This window comes from Convolutriloba macropyga, unplaced genomic scaffold, assembly GCF_964194025.1.
Source record: "Convolutriloba macropyga unplaced genomic scaffold, txConMacr16.3 SCAFFOLD_1103, whole genome shotgun sequence".
Taxonomy (NCBI): Eukaryota; Metazoa; Xenacoelomorpha; order Acoela; family Convolutidae; genus Convolutriloba; species Convolutriloba macropyga.
The window spans coordinates 47,501-57,500 of record NW_027449168.1 but is presented as its reverse complement, the minus strand read 5'-3'; the positions used below and the strand labels follow the sequence as shown (position 1 = coordinate 57,500).

Genomic DNA, 10,000 nt, shown 5'->3' with positions numbered 1-10,000 from the left:
CGGGCTGTAGAGAGCATTGAATAGGAAGTTGAGGTCAGACAGGCAATCAAGATCAATTTATCTCATTTTGTTTAGAATCAACAAGAAGAATTCCGAGGAAAACTTCTGCTCGATTCATTAACAAGATTTGCCAAAAGACGACAACTACACTACTCGGTAGCCGAGAATATAATATCAAGGCATTGAGTATGGTAACGCTCACTCCAGTTCCCCTTCAACAGTTTCACGTACTTTTCACTCTCTCTTCAGAGTGCTTTTCAACTTTCCCTCACGGTACTTGTTTACTATCGGTCTCGCTTTATAATTAGCTTTTGGAGAGACATATCTCCAGCTTCGAGTTGCACTTTCAAACAACTCTACTCATAGGAATGAGCCATTATGACTGGTATCGAAAATGACCTTTACAGGATTTTCACCTTCTTTGATGCTACTTTCCAGTAGACATCAGGACAAATTCACCAGTCTAGCATCAAACCATACCGGACACCGAGAAATGTTGCCATTTCTCTTCCCGATGAGCTTTTCCCTGTTCATTCGCCATTACTAAGGGATTCTCAGTTGATTTCTTTTCCTCCCCTTACTGATATGCTTAAGTTAAGGGGGTTCTCTCGCCCAATTCAGGTTATGTAGTTGATTGTCTCTTAATTGGTTCACTGACCAATATGAGACAGAAACCGATTCAGCAGTTTTGTTCGCTACTACTATCAAACACAGGTCGAAGTTTCCATTCAGTCATTAATTCCAACTTTCAAATGTTGTTGTTTCAGCTTTCGCTTACTAGAAGCAACATAATACTCGCTGCAATACAGACCTCGGGAAACCCTCACCGTGAATAAGGTTCACTCACATATTTCACTACATTTTGCGTGGGATTGGAGATGAGGCTACTCGTTCTTGCTCAGTACTAGGCTGAAAATTAACGAAACTTCGTTACAAACGTTCACATGTTGATGTTTCCGCTTTCGCGTACTCGAAACAACATAATACTAGTCTTTGTAATTTAGTTTCATAATTTCAACTGTTCTCATGCAGAATTTTTGCTCATTCTTATCCCAAATTTTGACCTGGCTACTAGTTACACTCCTTGTACTTATTGCAAAATGACCACAAATTTCAACAGCTTTCACATGTTGCTGTTTCGGCTTTCGCTTACTACAGTCAACATAATACTCGTTGCAAAATAAGTGCTCGGCATCTGCAATTTTCCAAAGACGAAGTTTCGCCAGTTCAATTTTCGCTCGCCAATTATGGCTACTAATTCACACGGTACTGAGCTCAACAACATTAAATTTGTTCAGCAAGACTTTCACATGTTGATGTTTTGGCTTTCGCCTACTAGAAGCAACATAATACTCGTCTTGTTAGCTCATTCAATGAGAATAGCTTTTCCCGTTGAGAATTTTTGCCTTCAATTGGCGTTGTAGTGAGTTTGGCTACTCAGATCACCAAATACTTGTGACAATTCGAACCAGAAATGTTTTCAATTTTCACATGCTGATGTTTCGGATTCAACCTACTAGAAGCAGCATAATACTTGTATTCAACAATTTCTGTATCAAATCCCAGTTTTCTCTGGTGCATCTTTGCCAAACTATTCCAAACTGCCTGAGTCTGAATACCAATTACAGGTACTAGTAAATGCACGTTACTAAGGACTATATAGTTCTAGGTTACTGTACACAACGACGTTCACATGTTGATGTTTCAGCTGCCGCTTACTAGAAACAACATAATACTTATCGTGCATACCTTTCCATAACTTGTCCTTTTCAGATGCATTAGTTTCCCTTTGTCTTGGCTTCTACAGTCAGACTGGCTACTAGTAACAGCACAGTACTAATCACATATCGTTCTACAGTTTGCAGACAACTTTCACATGTTGATGTTTCAGCTTTCGCCTACTAGAAACAACATAATACTCGCTGTATACATTTGTAGTTCTCTATGTAACTTTCATGTGAAGAAGTTTCGCCAGTCTTTTTGACTGTCTCAAATCTGAGTCATGCTTAGGCTACTAGTTGCTTCATAGTACTTATCGCCTCGAGATCATTGAACAAAACTTGATTTTCACATGTTGCTGTTTCAGCTTCCGCTTACTAGAAACAACATAATACTAGTCTCATTAAGTTCCGTCTCTTTGCAATTTTCTTATGAAGAAAATTCGCCATCACAATGACTCCAGCAGTTCTTGATCAAGGAATGCAATCATTGATCAGAATGCTATTATTTGAATCGGTTCTGCTTTAAGTGTTCCAATTTTATCAAGCTCAAGCTCAAGCTAGCTAGCTCAAGCTCAAGCTCAAGCTAGCTAGCTCAAGCTCAAGCTCAAGCTAGCTAGCTCAAGCCCAAGCTCAAGCTAGCTAGCTAGCTCAAGCTCAAGCTAGCTAGCTCAAGCTCAAGCTCAAGCTCAAGCTAGCTAGCTAGCTAGCTCAAGCTCAAGCTCAAGCTAGCTAGCTAGCTCAAGCTCAAGCTAGCTAGCTCAAGCTCAAGCTAGCTAGCTAGCTCAAGTTCAAGCTAGCTAGCTAGCTCAAGCTCAAGCTAGCTAGCTAGCTCAAGCTCAAGCTAGCTAGCTCAAGCTCAAGCTAGCTAGCTCAAGCTCAAGCTAGCTAGCTAGCTCAAGCTCAAGCTCAAGCTAGCTAGCTCAAGCTCAAGCTCAAGCTAGCTAGCTAGCTCAAGCTCAAGCTAGCTAGCTAGCTCAAGCTCAAGCTAGCTAGCTAGCTCAAGTTCAAGCTAGCTAGCTAGCTCAAGCTCAAGCTAGCTAGCTCAAGCTCAAGCTAGCTTGAGTTTGAGCTAGCTAGCTCAAGCTCAAGCTAGCTAGCTCAAGCTCAAGCTAGCTAGCTAGCTCAAGCTCAAGCTCAAGCTAGCTAGCTCAAGCTCAAGCTCAAGCTAGCTAGCTAGCTCAAGCTCAAGCTAGCTAGCTAGCTCAAGCTCAAGCTAGCTAGCTAGCTCAAGTTCAAGCTAGCTAGCTAGCTCAAGCTCAAGCTAGCTAGCTCAAGCTCAAGCTAGCTAGCTCAAACTCAAGCTAGCTAGCTAGCTCAAGTTCAAGCTAGCTAGCTAGCTCAAGCTCAAGCTAGCTAGCTAGCTCAAGCTCAAGCTAGCTAGCTCAAGCTCAAGCTAGCTAGCTCAAGCTCAAGCTAGCTAGCTAGCTCAAGCTCAAGCTCAAGCTAGCTAGCTCAAGCTCAAGCTCAAGCTAGCTAGCTAGCTCAAGCTCAAGCTAGCTAGCTAGCTCAAGCTCAAGCTAGCTAGCTAGCTCAAGTTCAAGCTAGCTAGCTAGGTCAAGCTCAAGCTAGCTAGCTCAAGCTCAAGCTAGCTAGCTCAAGCTCAAGCCAGCTAGCTCAAGCTCAAGCTCAAGCTAGCTAGCTAGCTCAAGCACAAGCTTGCTAGCTAGCTCAAGCTCAAGCTAGCTAGCTCAAGCTCAAGCTAGCTAGCTCAAGCTCAAGCTAGCTAGCTCAAGCTCAAGCTCAAGCTAGCTAGCTAGCTCAAGCACAAGCTTGCTAGCTAGCTCAAGCTCAAGCTAGCTAGCTCAAGCTCAAGCTAGCTAGCTCAAGCTCAAGCTAGCTAGCTAGCTCAAGCTCAAGCTCAAGCTAGCTAGCTCAAGCTCAAGCTCAAGCTAGCTAGCTAGCTCAAGCTCAAGCTAGCTAGCTAGCTCAAGCTCAAGCTAGCTAGCTAGCTCAAGCTCAAGCTAGCTAGCTCAAGCTCAAGCTCAAGCTAGCTAGCTAGCTCAAGCTAGCTAGCTAGCTCAAGCTCAAGCTAGCTAGCTAGCTCAAGTTCAAGCTAGCTAGCTAGCTCAAGCTCAAGCTAGCTAGCTAGCTCAAGCTCAAGCTAGCTAGCTCAAGCTCAAGCTAGCTAGCTCAAGCTCAAGCTAGCTAGCTAGCTCAAGCTCAAGCTCAAGCTAGCTAGCTCAAGCTCAAGCTCAAGCTAGCTAGCTAGCTCAAGCTCAAGCTAGCTAGCTAGCTCAAGCTCAAGCTAGCTAGCTAGCTCAAGTTCAAGCTAGCTAGCTAGCTCAAGCTCAAGCTAGCTAGCTCAAGCTCAAGCTAGCTAGCTCAAGCTCAAGCCAGCTAGCTCAAGCTCAAGCTCAAGCTAGCTAGCTAGCTCAAGCTCAAGCTCAAGCTAGCTAGCTAGCTCAAGTTCAAGCTAGCTAGCTAGCTCAAGCTCAAGCTAGCTAGCTCAAGCTCAAGCTAGCTAGCTCAAGCTCAAGCCAGCTAGCTCAAGCTCAATCTCAAGCTAGCTAGCTAGCTCAAGCTCAAGCTAGCTAGCTCAAGCTCAAGCTAGCTAGCTAGCTAGCTCAAGCTCAAGCTCAAGCTAGCTAGCTCAAGCTCAAGCTCAAGCTAGCTAGCTCAAGCTCAAGCTCAAGCTAGCTAGCTCAAGCTCAAGCTCAAGCTAGCTAGCTCAAGCTCAAGCTCAAGCTAGCTAGCTAGCTCAAGCTCAAGCTAGCTAGCTCAAGCTCAAGCTCAAGCTCAAGCTAGCTAGCTAGCTAGCTCAAGCTCAAGCTCAAGCTAGCTAGCTAGCTCAAGCTCAAGCTAGCTAGCTCAAGCTCAAGCCAGCTAGCTCAAGCTCAAGCTCAAGCTAGCTAGCTAGCTCAAGCTCAAGCTAGCTAGCTCAAGCTCAAGCCAGCTAGCTCAAGCTCAAGCTCAAGCTCAAGCTAGCTAGCTAGCTCAAGCTCAAGCTAGATAGCTAGCTCAAGCTAGCTAGCTAGCTCAAGCTCAAGCTCAAGCTAGCTAGCTAGCTAGCTCAAGCTCAAGCTAGCTAGCTCAAGCTCAAGCCAGCTAGCTCAAGCTCAAGCTCAAGCTAGCTAGCTAGCTCAAGCTCAAGCTAGCTAGCTCAAGCTCAAGCTCAAGCGAGCTAGCTAGCTCAAGCTCAAGCTAGCTAGCTAGCTCAAGCTCAAGCTAGCTAACTCAAGCTAACTCAGCTAGCTCAAGCTAACTCAAGCTAGCTAAAGCTAACTCAAGCTAACTCAAGCTAACTCAAGCTAACTCAAGCTAGCTAAAGCTAACTCAAGCTAACTCAAGCTAACCCGAGCTAACTCAAGCTAGCTCAAGCTAACCCAAGCTAGCTAAAGCTAACTCAAGCTAACTCAAGCTAATTCAAGCTAACTCAAGCTAACTCAAGCTAACTCAAGCTAACTCAAGCTAGCTAAAGCTAACTCAAGCTAACTCAAGCTAACTCAAGCTAACCCGAGCTAACTCAAGCTAACTGAAGGTAGCTAAAGCTAGTTCAAGCTAACTCAAGCTAGCTAAAGCTAAGACAAGCTAACTCAAGCTAACTCAAGCTAACTCAAGCTAACTCAAGCTAACTCAAGCTAGTTCAAGCTAACTCAAGCTAACTCAAGCTAACTCAAGCTAGCTAAAGCTAACTCAAGCTAACTCAAGCTAACTCAAGCTAACCCGAGCTAACTCAAGCTAACTCAAGGTAGCTAAAGCTAGTTCAAGCTAACTCAAGCTAGCTAAAGCTAAGACAAGCTAACTCAAGCTAACTCAAGCTAACTCAAGCTAACTCAAGCTAACTCAAGCTAGTTCAAGCTAACTCAAGCTAGCTAAAGCTAACTCAAGCTAACTCAAGCTAACTCAAGCTAGCTCAAGCTAACTCAAGCTAGTTCAAGCTAACTCAAGCTAGCTAAAGCTAACTCAAGCTAACTCAAGCTAACTCAAGCTAACTCAAGCTAGCTAAAGCTAACTCAAGCTAACTCAAGCTAACCCGAGCTAACTCAAGCTAGCTCAAGCTAACCCAAGCTAGCTAAAGCTAACTCAAGCTAACTCAAGCTAATTCAAGCTAACTCAAGCTAACTCAAGCTAACTCAAGCTAACTCAAGCTAGCTAAAGCTAACTCAAGCTAACTCAAGCTAACTCAAGCTAACCCGAGCTAACTCAAGCTAACTCAAGGTAGCTAAAGCTAGTTCAAGCTAACTCAAGCTAGCTAAAGCTAAGACAAGCTAACTCAAGCTAACTCAAGCTAACTCAAGCTAACTCAAGCTAACTCAAGCTAACTCAAGCTAGCTAAAGCTAACTCAAGCTAACTCAAGCTAACTCAAGCTAACCCGAGCTAACTCAAGCTAACTCAAGGTAGCTAAAGCTAGTTCAAGCTAACTCAAGCTAGCTAAAGCTAAGACAAGCTAACTCAAGCTAACTCAAGCTAACTCAAGCTAACTCAAGCTAACTAAAGCTAGTTCAAGCTAACTCAAGCTAGCTAAAGCTAACTCAAGCTAACTCAAGCTAACTCAAGCTAGCTCAAGCTAACTCAAGCTAGTTCAAGCTAACTCAAGCTAGCTAAAGCTAACTCAAGCTAACTCAAGCTAACTCAAGCTAACTCAAGCTAGCTAAAGCTAACTCAAGCTAACTCAAGCTAACCCGAGCTAACTCAAGCTAGCTCAAGCTAACCCAAGCTAGCTAAAGCTAACTCAAGCTAACTCAAGCTAATTCAAGCTAACTCAAGCTAACTCAAGCTAACTCAAGCTAACTCAAGCTAGCTAAAGCTAACTCAAGCTAACTCAAGCTAACTCAAGCTAACCCGAGCTAACTCAAGCTAACTCAAGGTAGCTAAAGCTAGTTCAAGCTAACTCAAGCTAGCTAAAGCTAAGACAAGCTAACTCAAGCTAACTCAAGCTAACTCAAGCTAACTCAAGCTAACTCAAGCTAACTCAAGCTAGTTCAAGCTAACTCAAGCTAACTCAAGCTAACTCAAGCTAGCTAAAGCTAACTCAAGCTAACTCAAGCTAACTCAAGCTAACCCGAGCTAACTCAAGCTAACTCAAGGTAGCTAAAGCTAGTTCAAGCTAGCTCAAGCTAGCTAAAGCTAAGACAAGCTAACTCAAGCTAACTCAAGCTAACTCAAGCTAACTCAAGCTAGTTCAAGCTAACTCAAGCTAGCTAAAGCTAACTCAAGCTAACTCAAGCTAACTCAAGCTAGCTCAAGCTAACTCAAGCTAGTTCAAGCTAACTCAAGCTAGCTAAAGCTAACTCAAGCTAACTCAAGCTAACTCAAGCTAGCTCAAGCTAACTCAAGCTAACTCAAGCTAACTCAAGCTAACCCGAGCTAACTCAAGCTAACTCAAGGTAGCTAAAGCTAGTTCAAGCTAGCTCAAGCTAGCTAAAGCTAAGACAAGCTAACTCAAGCTAACTCAAGCTAACTCAAGCTAACTCAAGCTAGTTCAAGCTAACTCAAGCTAGCTAAAGCTAACTCAAGCTAACTCAAGCTAACTCAAGCTAGCTCAAGCTAACTCAAGCTAGTTCAAGCTAACTCAAGCTAGCTAAAGCTAACTCAAGCTAACTCAAGCTAACTCAAGCTAGCTCAAGCTAACTCAAGCTAGTTCAAGCTAACTCAAGCTAGCTAAAGCTAACTCAAGCTAACTCAAGCTAACTCAAGCTAACTCAAGCTAGCTAAAGCTAACTCAAGCTAACTCAAGCTAACCCGAGCTAACTCAAGCTAGCTCAAGCTAACCCAAGCTAGCTAAAGCTAACTCAAGCTAACTCAAGCTAATTCAAGCTAACTCAAGCTAACTCAAGCTAACTCAAGCTAACTCAAGCTAGCTAAAGCTAACTCAAGCTAACTCAAGCTAACTCAAGCTAACCCGAGCTAACTCAAGCTAACTCAAGGTAGCTAAAGCTAGTTCAAGCTAACTCAAGCTAGCTAAAGCTAAGACAAGCTAACTCAAGCTAACTCAAGCTAACTCAAGCTAACTCAAGCTAACTCAAGCTAGTTCAAGCTAACTCAAGCTAACTCAAGCTAACTCAAGCTAGCTAAAGCTAACTCAAGCTAACTCAAGCTAACTCAAGCTAACCCGAGCTAACTCAAGCTAACTCAAGGTAGCTAAAGCTAGTTCAAGCTAGCTCAAGCTAGCTAAAGCTAAGACAAGCTAACTCAAGCCAACTCAAGCTAACTCAAGCTAGTTCAAGCTAACTCAAGCTAGCTAAAGCTAACTCAAGCTAACTCAAGCTAACTCAAGCTAGCTCAAGCTAACTCAAGCTAGTTCAAGCTAACTCAAGCTAGCTAAAGCTAACTCAAGCTAACTCAAGCTAACTCAAGCTAACTCAAGCTAGCTAAAGCTAACTCAAGCTAACTCAAGCTAACCCGAGCTAACTCAAGCTAGCTCAAGCTAACCCAAGCTAGCTAAAGCTAACTCAAGCTAACTCAAGCTAATTCAAGCTAACTCAAGCTAACTCAAGCTAACTCAAGCTAACTCAAGCTAGCTAAAGCTAACTCAAGCTAACTCAAGCTAACTCAAGCTAACCCGAGCTAACTCAAGCTAACTCAAGGTAGCTAAAGCTAGTTCAAGCTAACTCAAGCTAGCTAAAGCTAAGACAAGCTAACTCAAGCTAACTCAAGCTAACTCAAGCTAACTCAAGCTAACTCAAGCTAACTCAAGCTAGTTCAAGCTAACTCAAGCTAACTCAAGCTAACTCAAGCTAGCTAAAGCTAACTCAAGCTAACTCAAGCTAACTCAAGCTAACCCGAGCTAACTCAAGCTAACTCAAGGTAGCTAAAGCTAGTTCAAGCTAACTCAAGCTAGCTAAAGCTAAGACAAGCTAACTCAAGCTAACTCAAGCTAACTCAAGCTAACTCAAGCTAACTAAAGCTAGTTCAAGCTAACTCAAGCTAGCTAAAGCTAACTCAAGCTAACTCAAGCTAACTCAAGCTAGCTCAAGCTAACTCAAGCTAGTTCAAGCTAACTCAAGCTAGGTAAAGCTAACTCAAGCTAACTCAAGCTAACTCAAGCTAACTCAAGCTAGCTAAAGCTAACTCAAGCTAACTCAAGCTAACCCGAGCTAACTCAAGCTAGCTCAAGCTAACCCAAGCTAGCTAAAGCTAACTCAAGCTAACTCAAGCTAATTCAAGCTAACTCAAGCTAACTCAAGCTAACTCAAGCTAACTCAAGCTAGCTAAAGCTAACTCAAGCTAACTCAAGCTAACTCAAGCTAACCCGAGCTAACTCAAGCTAACTCAAGGTAGCTAAAGCTAGTTCAAGCTAACTCAAGCTAGCTAAAGCTAAGACAAGCTAACTCAAGCTAACTCAAGCTAACTCAAGCTAACTCAAGCTAACTCAAGCTAGTTCAAGCTAACTTAATGAAGTTAACCCAAGCTAACTTGGGTTAATGAAGTCAAACTCAAGCTAACCCGAGCTAACTCAAGCTAACTCAAGCTAATTCAAGCTAACTCAAGCTAACTCAAGCTAATTCAAGCTAACTCAAGCTAATTCAAGCTAACTCAAGCTAGCTCAAGCTAACTCAAGCTAACCCAAGCTAACTTAAGCTAGCTTAAGCTAATTAAAGCTAATTAAAGCTAACTCAAGCTAACCCAAGCTAACTTAAGCTAGCTCTAGCTGGCTGCCACTGTTAGGCCATTTGGGAGCGCTTTTCTCGCACTCTGATTGGCTGCCACTGTTAGGCCATTTGGGAGCGCTTTTCTCGCACTCTGATTGGCTGCCACTGTTAGGCCATTTGGGAGCGCTTTTCTCGCACTCTGATTGGCTGCCACTGTTAGGCCATTTGGGAGCGCTTTTCTCGCACTCTGATTGGCTGCCACTGTTAGGCCATTTGGGAGCGCTTTTCTCGCACTCTGATTGGCTGCCACTGTTAGGCCATTTGGGAGCGCTTTTCTCGCACTCTGATTGGCTGCCACTGTTAGGCCATTTGGGAGCGCTTTTCTCGCACTCTGATTGGCTGCCACTGTTAGGCCATTTGGGAGCGCTTTTCTCGCACTCTGATTGGCTGCCACTGTTAGGCCATTTGGGAGCGCTTTTCTCGCACTCTGATTGGCTGCCACTGTTAGGCCATTTGGGAGCGCTTTTCTCGCACTCTGATTGGCTGCCACTGTTAGGCCATTTGGGAGCGCTTTTCTCGCACTCTGATTGGCTGCCACTGTTAGGCCATTTGGGAGCGCTTTTCTCGCACTCTGATTGGCTGCCACTGTTAGGCCATTTGGGAGCGCTTTTCTCGCACTCTGATTGGCTGCCACTGTTAGGCCATTTGGGAGCGCTTTTCTCGCACTCTGATTGGCTGCCACTGTT

The 10,000-nt window shown here is 43.8% G+C and overlaps 1 non-coding gene across 1 annotated transcript in view; it reads right to left on the bottom strand.

Annotated features, from left to right (window-relative positions):
- The window catches only part of LOC142354835 (large subunit ribosomal RNA), a 3,522-nt gene extending 2,896 nt beyond the window's left edge, over positions 1–626 (bottom strand). The window contains exon 1 of the ribosomal RNA XR_012761125.1: positions 1–626. This exon is cut by the window's left edge and continues 2,896 nt beyond it. This is a non-coding gene — a ribosomal RNA (large subunit ribosomal RNA).
- Between the last annotated feature and the right edge of the window lie 9,374 nt (positions 627–10,000).